Raw genomic sequence first — 12,717 nt, 5'->3', positions numbered from 1 at the left:
AAGGCTGCTGTCACTGTTGTGTGTGTTTGTGTGTGTGAGGGTGCGCATGCATGCATACAGACACTTGTGTGACAGGTGCCTGGAGGATTTGAGAGGGAAGATGAGGAATTTACTTTTGAACATTTTTTTTAAATGGTATTTGTTAAGTGCTTATTATGTTCCAGGTACTACTGAGTCCTGGGATAGTTACAAGCTCATCAGGTTGGACACAGTCCCTGTCCCACAGACTTAATCCCCATTTTACAGATGAGGTAACTGAGATTCAGTGAACTGACTTGCCCAGGTTCACACAGCAGGACAAGTGGCTGAGTCTGGATTAGAACCCAGGTCCTTCTGACTCCCAAGCCCGTGCTCTACCCATTAGATCACACTGCCTCTCTAGTAGGCCATTCTGCTTTTTTTCTTGAACTTGTTTCACTTGAGATGCTTGGGGGACATGCAAGGAGAGATGTCCAGAGGGCCAGAGGAAATGAGAGATTGCAGGGAATCAATCAATCAATCATATTTACTGAGCACTTACTGTGTGCAGAGCACTGTACTAAGCGCTTGGGAAGTACAAGTTGGCAACATAAGGGAAGGAGAGAGGCCGGGGATAGTGAGATAGATCTGGAAGGGATCCACTTAGAGGTGATAGTTTGAGCCTGGACAGCGGTCCCCAGCCGGAATGTCGACCCATTTCTTTCCCACTCCAGTGTAGAAATCTGCTGCCACTAGTTACAGGTATGAGGGAATGCATTCAGCCCTTAAGTTTAGTAAGGCAATGAGTTGGAATAGTTTAAATACTTTAGGGAACTTTATTTTCCATAACTGAACCAGGGGTTATTTCCAGAATTGGCATTATCCAAACTTGTGGCTATAAATATAGAAATCTAGTGAAAAACGCTTTTGGAGAGGTAGGCTGAGTGGGGCTGCGTGCAGCCCTGCTCTGTTGACTGGGTGCTTGTCTATAAATAAGCCTGACAAATTTGCTCCCAAGCTGTGCTGTGTTGTTGTCCCTGCCCGGTTTCAGAGACAGATTTCCTAAACGAGCTATTCACGCAACCTCTCCTTGACTCTCAAGAACCATGTCATTATAATTTAATTCTGTTGCCTTTCACGAGATCTGTTATCCCTTGGCAGCCATGACCCGAGGAGGGTAAATGAGGCATAGATTATTTTAGCCTTTATGTGTGGGGGCTAAGGGAGGGAAATATGAAATAATTTTTCCTGCAACTAGATACAACTAGTCACTATCTGAAAGGATTGCTAGGAAAACAAAGGGGATAACTGCTCCTGTCTTAGAATGGATGGTTTTTCCTTTATTTTGCATACGTAGTTCGCATACAGGAGATGTTTGTTTGGATTCATTCATTCAGTCAGTCATTCAATCGTATTTATTGAGCGCTTACTGTGTGCAGAGCACTGTACTAAACGCTTGGGAAGTACAAGTTGGCAACATATAGAGATGGTCCCTACCCATCCATATAGAGATGTCTCCCTACCTAGAAGGGGGAGACAGACAACAAAACAAAACACAGTATCAAAATAAAATAAATAGAATATGGACAAATAAAATAAATAAATAAATAGAGTAATTCATTCATTCATTCAATCGTATTCATTGAGCACTTACTGTGTGCAGAGCACTGCACTAAGCGCTTGAGAAGTACAAGTTGGCAACATCTAGAGACGGTCCCCACCCAACAGCGGGCTCACAGTCTAGAAGGGGGAGACAGACAACAAAACAAAACATAGATGAATTTCATCTTGCTTTCCAAAACTTCCAAAGGTGATCAACCAGAACTTGACTGTTCAAAATCAATCAGTTGTATTTATTGAGCACTGTATTGTGTGTGGAGAATCATACTAAGGGCTTGGGAGAGTACAGTAAAACAGAGTTGAGGTAGACATATATCCTACCCGCAAGGAGCTTACAGTCTAGAGGAGGAGACAGACATTAAAATAAATTACGGATATCTACATAAGTGTGGGGCTGAGGGTGTGGTGAATGTTAAGTGTTTAGAGGGTACAAATCTAATTGCAAGGGCAAAACAGAAAATGGAAGGGAGAGGGAGTAGAGGAAATGAGGGCTTAGTTGGGAAAGGCCTCTTTGAGGAGATGTGATTTTAATAAGGTTTTGAAAATGTCCTTAATAGGGAATGGGAGAGAGAAAGAGATGAGAGCCTCACCTCCTGCCCCTTCCTGTCTGCCTGTTCCCTTCTGCCAATCCAGAAATCTCCTGACCTTGATTTTTGTTTGCTGAAAAGAATGCAGACTTGTTTATATTAGGTTGCACATTTATTTCTGTTCAGCCCTGGGGGTCTCTGCCAAATGAAAATGCCAGAGAAGTAGTTTGGCCTAGTGGATAGAGCACAGAAGGACCTGGGTCCTAATCCCAGTTCTGTCACTTGTCCTGCTGTGTGACTTTGGTCAAGTCACTTAACTTCTTTGTTCCTAAATTACCTCATCTATAAAATGGGGATAAAGATTGTGAGCCCCATGTGGGACATGGACTGTATCCAACCTGATTAGCTTGTATCTAACCACAGTGCTTAATAGTAAGTGCTTTACAAATGCCATTAGAAAAATGATTGCCTTTTTTTTCGGCTGGAGTGAGAGTAAGGAAATAACAGCCAGGTTGGTGCAGGGGCCTGTTTTTTCTGCCACTGGCCCCGTAGGTCCCAAATGCAACGGGCCAGTGTGTGTGTGGAGACAGGGAGGAATTGTGGGGCGGGAGGTGCTTCTGGAAGACAAAGGAAAAGATGGAAATCAGAGAGCAGAAGAGAATCCTGTCAACACAACATAAATATACAATATTGTAACTGTGGTTTCAAGTCCCAAAAAGAGGCTCATGGGAGCTCGCCTGGTATGCTGGCTCATTAACAGTGGCTGAGGGAAAGAATAGAGTCCTCCTTGGAGCAGAAGTGACAAGGATATTAATATCTGGTAAATAAATGATGACCAAGGCCCATTTGGTGCATAAAATGGGGTTGCTAATGCGACTATTATAAACATGATGGGAGTGCTGCCGGAGACAGCAAGTTTGGAAACCAGCAGTGATGTCTTTTCTTCAGTTTTCTTTTTTTTTCTTTCATGCTTGTTAATTTATTCCAAGAGCTTTGTTGCAAATTCAACTCCCTGCCCTGTTTAACTCTTCATCGGCTAATGTGCCCGGGTGAGGGTTTTCCTTCTATTAATGTGAAAGCCACAAGCAACCCTGTGTGCTGGGTGGTCGTGCACTGTATTTCAAGAAAAATACCCCAATTAAAAAATAATGACCCAGCCCTCCCTGTCATTCCAGCAAAAATAAGACACATGGTGGATTCTATTGGCAGTAATTTTCTTTAGCCCATTCTGCACTTACCAGTGACCATTATTGATGTGTTTATGGGAGTGTACAGGAGCAGACAGACTGTCTCTCCAGTTTTCTTAGGCGGAAATTTTATTTTAAAATAATTCACTTATAAATGAAGAGAGCAGTTTAGAAGTCGAGTTTACATTGTCACTATTTTAAAAGAGAAAGATTGTATCTCTCAAAATCTCATTTTTAGGGAAAGGTGTAGTATTGATCATAGAACTACAACTGTGAATCGGGAGTCTTGGCTGCTTTCTTTCACACATCCTGGTTCTGGGTTTTTTTTTTTTTTTTTTGTGGGAAAATGAGGCAATTCAGTCTGGTCTGCAGCCGGCTTTGCAGAATTGCCGGGATTGATTGGTATCTGCAAAGTGGCTTGAAGTTCCTGGCTATGGAACCATGGCATCATTCAGAAAAGCCCCACAAATGCCTTACAAATGATGGATTTTCTGAATTTATCCATTTATTGGAAGAAATGGGAAAACACTTTAATCTCTGATGGCTGCAAGTCTATTCAATCTACGCGGGTGTTCCAATTTTTCAGCAGAACATAATTTGATTTTAGTGAATCACTTTGAGCTTCATTTTATTTCGTTCGTCAGGATTCCTAGGTTTGTGTCCTAGCCTACCCTTCAAGCAACATACATCCTCACAACCTTAAGTGTTGTAGGAATCCCCTGGGCTCTCCAAATTTGTCTCAAAGAAAAGTGCCAAAAGCAAAGTTCAGCCGAGAAAATTCAGCAGTTCTTTCTGGTTTTGACCTAATCTTTCCTCCACCTAAGGGGTTTGATAGGCATTTCCCGGGGCAGGGAAGTTTTGTGAGTTGCGTTACAGGGGCTGGAAGCATGGGGCTAAACACCATTTAGCCACTGCAGCCTTAGAGAAGGCCAGATGTGCCCGAATCCAGGTTGAAGTGGTTCCTGATCCAGGCTTTCCTGAGGGGATCCAAGCTGGCCACAGGCCTCTCGCTGCTTGGACAACCCCTGTTCAATAAATACGACTGATTGAATGAATGAATGAATGAATGAATGAATGAATGAACCTCTGGGAGAACAGATTGGTCTAGGGCTTCTCAAGGGTCTGGTTTCCTCTCTGGTGCCCTATTATCCTGGGGCCTCAAGCTTGTGGAAGCAGAAGCTCAGAATGGGTCTGGGGGCTGTGCTTTTGTTGGTTACCCCCCCAGGTGCTTAGTATAATAATAATAATAAAATAATAAAAATAATAATGATAATAATAATAATAATAATAATAATAATGGCATTTGTTAAGCACTTACTATGTAATAATAATAATGATGGCATTTATTAAGCACTTACTATGTGCAAAGCACTGTTCTAAGCGCTGGGGAGGTTACAAGGTGATCAGGTTGTCCCACGGGGGGCTCACAATCTTAATCCCCATTATACAGATGAGGGAACTGAGGCACAGAGAAGTCAAGTGACTTGCCCAAAGTCACACAGCTGACACATGGCAGAGCCAGGATTAGAACCCATGACTTCTGACTCCCAAGCCCAGGCTGTTTCCACTAAGCCATGCTGCTTCTCTGTATAGTGCTTGAAACTCAAAATATCATGACTAATAATCCTGTGGTATTGGTTAAGCACTTACCATGTGCCAAGTTCTGTATTAAGTACTGGGGTAGATATAAGGTAATCATGTTGGACACAATCTGTCCCTCAGGGGGCTTATGGTCTTAAGCTCGTTGTGGGAAGGTAGTGAGTCTACCTTCTCTGTATTATTCACCCCACTTTCAGCCCCACAGCACTTGTGTAAATAATAATAGTAATAATAATAATAGTAATAATTATGGTATTTGTTAAGCGCTTAGTATTTGCCAAGCACTGTTCAAAGCACTGTCTCCCCCTCTAGACTGTAAGCTCGCTTTGGGGTGGGAACGTGTCTTTCAATTCTATTATATTGTAGGTACTCTCCCAAGCGCTTAGTACAGTGCTCTGCCCCCAGATTCTTGGGTAGGCATTGTTTTTAGATGCACCTTTTTGGTTGATGTGAAAAGGAGAATGAGCTGAGACTCACACTTAATGATTTCTGGCTTCTGAAGGAGGAGAAGGCTTTCCTTCAATTACACCAGTTTTTATTGCCCGCAGTGAGAGGCAGCTGTTTGGGAAAGATCCCCCGGGAGGGAGTCTGCCCTTCTTGGGACAGTGGAAGCAATAAAGATTTTAGTAGCATTAGCCTGTGAGCCAGTTTGCCCTAACAGCCCGAGGGCTGGGACTCCAGGAGGCTAAAAGGAGCACAGGTTGGTGGTGAAGAGCAGCCAGGTAGAAGAGAGTTGTGTGTGTTTGTGTGAACATGGACTTTTTCCGTATTTCCATTTCTAGCCATCATGAAGACTGGAGCTTAATTTGATCTTGTTGCTTCTGATTTCCTCTTGGACTTTCTCTTGGCTCCAGGGTTGGTTCCGAGAGGCCCAGAGAGGCTCGGGCTACATTATGACTGTTTTTGAATCATCTGGTTAAGTCCAAACAGTCTCAATCGGATTTTGCCCACAGAACAACAGTTTCTCTTTTGGAACCTCTACTTCCATCACTTGGGCCAAACAGATGCTTGTCCTTTGAGAACACTCTGCATTTTTGTAAACATTTGCAAACTGGACTTTTGTCCGGGTGGTGGCAGGGTGCCGTAATCAACCAATCAGTGGAATTTATCGCCCTACCTCCTTTCCCTCCCCACAGCACCTGTATATATGTTTGTACAGATTTATTACTCTATCAATTTTACTTGTACATATTTACTATTCTATTTATTTTTATTTTGTTAATATGTTTTGTTTTGTTGTCTGTCTCCCCCTTCTAGACTGTGAGCCCATTTTTGGGCTCTATATATTGCCAACTTGTACTTCCCAAGCACATAGTACGGTGCTGTGCACACAGCATGCGCTCAATAAATACGATTGAATGAATGAATGAATTGAGAAGTTACTGTGTCTAGGGAAGCAGCATGACCTAATGGAAAAAGCTTGGGCCTGGGAGCCAGAGGATGAGGGCTCCAATCCCAGCCACTTCCCTGCTGTGTGACCGGGCAAGTCAATCACTTCTCTGGGCCTCAGTTCCCTCATCTGTAAAACGGAGAGTAAGACCTATAAGCCCTTTCTGGGACAGGGAATGTGTTTGACCTGATTACCTTATATCTATTCCAGTGCTTGGCACATAGTAAGTGCTTAACAAATACCACAGTTGTTATTATAATTATTAAAGCATTGAGCTAAGCACTTGGGAGAGTACAATAGAGATGGTTGATGTGATCCCTACCCTTAAGGAGCTTACAGTGTAGTTGGGTGTCTGCCTGTTTGTGGATTTGCACTGTAGCTTGCAGTTAGCTATGCTTGCATTGGTGCTACTGCAAGCGTGTGTCCCTGGAAGTGAGGGTGGTCTCAGTCTGTGGTGCAGCTCAGTGGCTGATGACCATCCTATAGCTTTGTGAGGCTGAGATGAAGTGACCCCAAGGAATGCTGCTCCTTTCCGCAGTGTCTAAGATCCAGGAGGAAAAACTCTACTGGCCTGCCAAACACCCAGCTTGGCTTTCCAACATCAAACTGACCCGGAAGGGTCTGCATCTGTGTGGGGAGGGACAGGGGGCTCTGATTCTCCCACCGGCCTGGTGGGAGACCCCAGAAAGTTCTTCTCCCCGGTACCCTCTGCTCTCAATAAACAGGGCCACCGATCTCGCTCTCTGAGGCCCTGCCTAAGGAGATCAACTGAGGTTTAAAAGCTTGGAGCTATTGGATGCTGGCAGATTCCTAAGTCCATTGGTCAGTAATGCCACCCCACCCCAGGGGATGTCTGTGTGTGTTTGTGTAAGAATAGCTGATGAAAAGCGATAGTGAAACTCTATGAAAAGGGTTAGATTTATGGGCTTAATAACCTGGTCTGCAGGCACAATTGGTTTTGCCTTTTTTCAGCTGGGCTAAAAGAATTGATAAGGAATCTGCTGCTTTCTTTTTGGGGTGAATAAAGGAGGAGATTATCCTTACAACAGCATGTGCAGAGGGTAGATTTTTTTCACCTGCTCGTTGTGCCGTGTCACCTCTAAGCTGTTGCAAATTACATGTTGAACAAGGTGGCTATCGATGCAGCAAATTGGTTGGGTGTCAGGGGCAATCTGTCCTCAGTGGATCCGGTCATGGAACCTCTCGAAACCCGATGACACACCAAGAGGGAGCAGCCTGGAAGAATGCATGTAGGGTGACACAATCCTTTCTGTAATTAACTTCCTACTTTTGGATAATGATAGCATCATCTCCAGACTTATAGTCCAGTGCCATAAACTACAGTGATCTTTTCTTTCCCCAGGATGGACAAAATGGAGCATTTTCTTATATTCTAAGGAGGGGAGGTTCCTGAGGCTGTTTCCCCTACAATTGGTGGTGTTGGGGGGGAGTCAAGTTTCTGTGCAGATTCTGCTGCAGGGCCTTTGGGTGAATGACTATTCCTTTTACTACTCCATTCTATTCAATGGCTTCCATCCTGGTGGAATCAGGAGCTGTATTTGCTCCCCATTTCCACCCCTGCTTCAGAAATCTGGGCCTAAGTGATCTCCTTGCCCCTCAGTTTCCAGCTCCTTTTCTCTGTTCCCACCTCTCTAGCTAATAATAGTGGTACTTGTTAAGTGCTTACTCTGTGCTGAGCACTGTTCTAAGTGCTGGAGTAGATACAAGTTAATCAGGTTGGACACAGTCCCTGTACCATTTGGGGCTCTCACTCTGATCCTCATTTTACAGATGCGGTAACCGAGGCACAGAGAAGTTAAGTGACTTGCCCAAAGTCACACAGCAGACATGTGTTGGAGCTGGGATTAGAACCCAGCTCCTTCTGACTAGCAGGTCCGCGCTCTACCTACTAAGCCATGCCGCTGCCACTCTAGCCTTTTCTCTCTCAGTGTCTCTTCTCACTTTCCACCATTGCATTTCCCAGTGTATTGCCTTTCTCTTTTCTTGAAGATCTCTTCTGTCTCCGGTCATCCTCCAAGGTGCTGTCTCTCTCTCTCTCTCTCTCTCTCTCTCTCTCTCTCTCTCTCTCTCTCTCTCTCTCTCTCTCTCTCTCTCTCTCCCTCTCTCTCTCTCTCCCTCTACCCCCCCCTCCCCCCACACTAATCTGGTCCAGGTACTTGTCATATCCTGACAAGGTAACTCTAGCAGCTACCTCACTTATCTCCTTGCCTCCAGTTCCATAAATAAGTACTTGTTAAGTGCTTACTATGTGCCAAGCACTGTTCTAAGCACTGGGGTAGATAGAAGTTAATTAAGTTGGGCACAGTCCCTGACCCACATGGGGCTCTCAGTCTTAACCCTCATTTTACAGATGAAGTAACTGAAGCACAGAGAAGTTAAGTGACTTGCCCTAGGTCACTTGGCAGACAAGTGGCAGAGCCAGAGTTAGAATTCGGGTCATTCATGCATTCATTCAGCTGTATTTATTGAGCACTTACTGTGTGCAAAGCACTGTACTAAGCACTTGGGAGAGTACAATACAATACAGACACATTCCCCCCCACCACCCACAGTGAGCTCACAGTCTAGAGGGGGAGACAGACATGAATATAGATAAATAATAAAATGAAATAACTAAATTACAGATATATACTCATGCGCTGTGGGGTTGGGAGGGAGGATGGAAGGAACAAGTCAAGGTGATGCAGGAGGGAGTGGGAGAAGAGGAGAGAGGTGCTTAGTCAGAGAAGGCTCCTTGGAGGAGATGTGCCTTCAGTAAGGCTTTGCAGTGGGGGAGGTCAGTTATCTGTCTGATAGGAGGGAGGGTATTCCTACCAGAGGTAGGATGTGAGTCAGAGGCTGGTGGCGAGAAAGACGTGATCGAGGTACAGTGAGATGGTCAGCATTTGAGGACTGAAGTGTCCGGGATGGGTTGTAGTAGGAGAGTAGCAACCTGAGGTAGGTCCTTCTGACTCTCAGGCCTGTGCTCTATCCAGTAGGCCACACTGCTTCTTAGTATTAAATCAGATTCCACAGATGCCTTCACGAGATTTTGATTATAGCCAATTTAAAAATAATAATAACGCCTCCCCCCTTTCCAGTCATTAGCCTTTTGAGGGTAGGGACAGAGTCTGGTTCCTTTTTTTGTAATTCTCCTGTAATTTATTGTAGAGTGATGCTAGCTTGCAAGCTCCTCGAGGGCACGGATGATGTCTGCTAATGCTGTTGTACTCTCCCACCCCCCAGCCCAGTGCTTTGCATCCAATAAATGCTCCATAAATTTTATTGATTGATTGTTGTCTCCCAGCAGTCTTCTGTTCTGCTGCATTGGTTGGGGTTGTGCCTCACTGAGTTTTCAAATGTTTGCACTGACAGTTCTTGCTTGCAGTTTTTCTTCTTTGCCTCATCATCCATTAACTGCTCGGAGATCCTGCTGATAGCTCTTCTCTTCTCTTGATCCACCGAGAAGAATTTTGGTAGGATGAATCTGGCTTTGTTTCTATTCCAGGACCTTGAGACTTATGATCTAGTTTTGCTATTATGAGCCCTATCATTTGTAGTAATAAATAATAATAATAATAATAAGAAGAAGAAGAATAATGACAATTGTATTTATTGAGTGCTTACTCTGTGCAGAGTACAATACTAAGCGCTTAGGAGGGTACGGTATAATAATATATCATAACAATAATAATGAAGATAGAATTTGCATGGAGAAGCAGCATGGCGTAGTGCAAGGAGCATGGGCCTGGGAGTTGGAGGACCTGGGTTCTAATACCTTTACACTTGTCTGCTGTGTGACCTTGGGCAAGTCACTTAACTTCTGTGCCTCAGTTTCTTCATCTGTAAAATGATTAAATCCTACTCCCTACTATTCATTCACTGTCGTATTTATTGAGCACTTACTGTATGCAGAGCACTGTACTAAGCACTTGGGAAGTACAAATCAGCAACATATAGAGACGGTCCCTACCCAACAATGGGCTCACAGTCTAGAAGGGGGAGACATACAAAAAAACCCCCCAAAAAACCCCCGAGTAGACAGGTGTCAGTACCAACAGAATAAATAGAATTATAGCTATAGACACATCATTAACAAAATAGAGTAGTAAATATGTACAAATATACACAAGTGCTGTGGGGAGGGGAAGGGGGAAGGGCAGAGGGAGGGAGGGAGGGGGGATAGAGAGGGGAGGAGGAGGAGAGGAAAAAGGGCTCAGTTTGGTAAGGCCTCCTGGAGGAGGTGAGCTCTCAGCAGGGCTTTGAAGGGAGGAAGAGAGCTAGTTTGGCAGTTGTGAGGAGGGAGGGCATTCCAGGCCAAGGGGAGGATGTGGGCCGGGGGTCAACAGCAGGACAGGAGAGAACGAGGCACAGTGAGGAGGTTAGTGGCAGAGGAGAAGAGGGTGCGGGCTGGGCTGGAGGAGGAGAGAAGGGAGGTGAGGTAGAAGGGGGTCGAGCTGATGGAGAGCTTTGAAGCTGAGACCGAGGATTTTTTGTTTGACTATTACTTAGACTGTGTGCTCCATGTGGGACAAGGACAGTGTCCAACCTGATTGATTATCTTGTACCCACTCCAGCGCTTAGTACAGTGCTTGGCAAAGAGTAAGCGCTTAAGAAGTACTATAATAATAATAAAGTGCTTACTATGTGTTTAGCACTGTACTGAGTGCTAGAGCACATAGGAGATAATCAGTTCCTACCCTACATAGAGGTCACAGTCTAGCAGAGGGAGAACAGGTATTGAATCCTACTTTACGGAGGCATGGGGTAGCATAATGAAGTGCCCAAGGTCACACAACAGACTAGGGGCAGAGCCCGGATTATAACCCAGATCCCTAGGTTTCCAGGTCCGTGACCTACCCATTAGACCACGCTGCCTCTGGTTGGAGATGTTGATGCAGTGGCATACAGTGAGTGACCCTCGGCAGTGGGCTGGGTGTCCATCTGCCTCCCAGTGCTACAGACAGGAAACAAGAGATTCATTCATTCTTTCAGTCGTATTTATCGAGCGCTTACTGTGTGCAGAGCACTGTACTAAGGTCTTGGGAAGTACAAGTTGGCAACATATAGAGACAGTAGTGGAAGAGATGATCGGTGCAGCCCGAAACTCCTTGGTTGCCACATGCAAAATACGACTCCAGTCCTGCCGGGTGAAACTAGCGTAATGCAAGAGCACAATGTCAGTAGCTTCCCCTTTGCAGCAGGCTGAGCAGAAATGGGACAAGGAGGTCGGAGTTCCTCTCCTTTCTCCGGCTGCCGTAGTTGGGAGACAGTCAGGAACATCGTGGATGCACCCCTGCCTGCATCCTCCCAGTATGGAGCCTCTTTAATAGTGGTATTTGTTAAGTGCTTACTATGTGCTAAATTCTGTACTGAGCGCGAGGGTAGATACAACCTAATCAGGTTCCACCTAGGGCTCGGGGTCTAAGTAGGAGGGGGGACAGGTATTGAATCCCCATTTCGCAGCTGAGGGAACTGAGGCACAGAGAAGCTAAGTGACTTACCCAAGGTCACACAGCAGGTACATGGCAGAGCCAGGATTAGAACCCAGGTCTTCTGATTCCCTGCCCTGCTAAGCGGAGGTGTTGTTAGCGGTTAGGGTCAGTTGGGTGGGGGCGGGGTACCTGATTGTGATGAGAAGGTAGGTATACTTGTGACCATGACGGTGCCCCGATTTCGGGTCCTGACCCAGCCAGCATGGGATAAAAGTATTGCCCAGTGGGACTGTGTGTGTTATTACTCTATTTATTTTACTTATACATATTTACTATTTTATTTATTTTGTTAATGATGTGCATTTAGCTTTAATTCTACTTGTGCTGACGACTTGACACCTGTCCACATGTTTTGTTTTGTTGTCTGTCTCCCCCTTTTAGACTGGGAGCCTGTTGTTGGGTAGGGACCATCTCTATATGTTGCCAACTTGTACTTCCCAAGTGCTTAGTACAGTGCTCTGCATATAGTAAGCGCTCAGTAAATACAATTGAATGAATTGAATGAATGAATGACCCACACGGTGGGGGTCTGGGGTGAGGGCTTGGAACCCCTTGTGATGTCTGGGTGTTCCTCATCCCTGGCCTGCTGGGTGGTGGGGTGTAGTTAGTGCCTGGGGAGGGCAGAGGAGGAGAAGGGCAAGGAAGGGGCAGGGAGGGCGAGGAGGCAGTGGTGCTTTCTCACCCACACACTCCCACCCAGCAAAGTGGTTTCATTCATTCATTCAGTTGTATTTATTGAGTGCTTACTGTGTGCAGAGCACTGTACTAAGCACTTGAAAAGTACAATTCAGCAAGGATAAGGAGTTCAGTCTTGGACATATGCATCCCTTCTTCCATTACCCCCAACTTACCTCCCCTTCCTAGCAGTGGGACGAAGGCATCTTCTTATTCTCTGCAACCAGAGAACCGCACATGCAGCATTCCCCCGACTTGCCTTTGCA

This window comes from Tachyglossus aculeatus, chromosome 21, assembly GCF_015852505.1.
Source record: "Tachyglossus aculeatus isolate mTacAcu1 chromosome 21, mTacAcu1.pri, whole genome shotgun sequence".
In the NCBI taxonomy this organism is placed as follows: Eukaryota; Metazoa; Chordata; class Mammalia; order Monotremata; family Tachyglossidae; genus Tachyglossus; species Tachyglossus aculeatus.
This window is presented reverse-complemented; position numbering follows the sequence as displayed.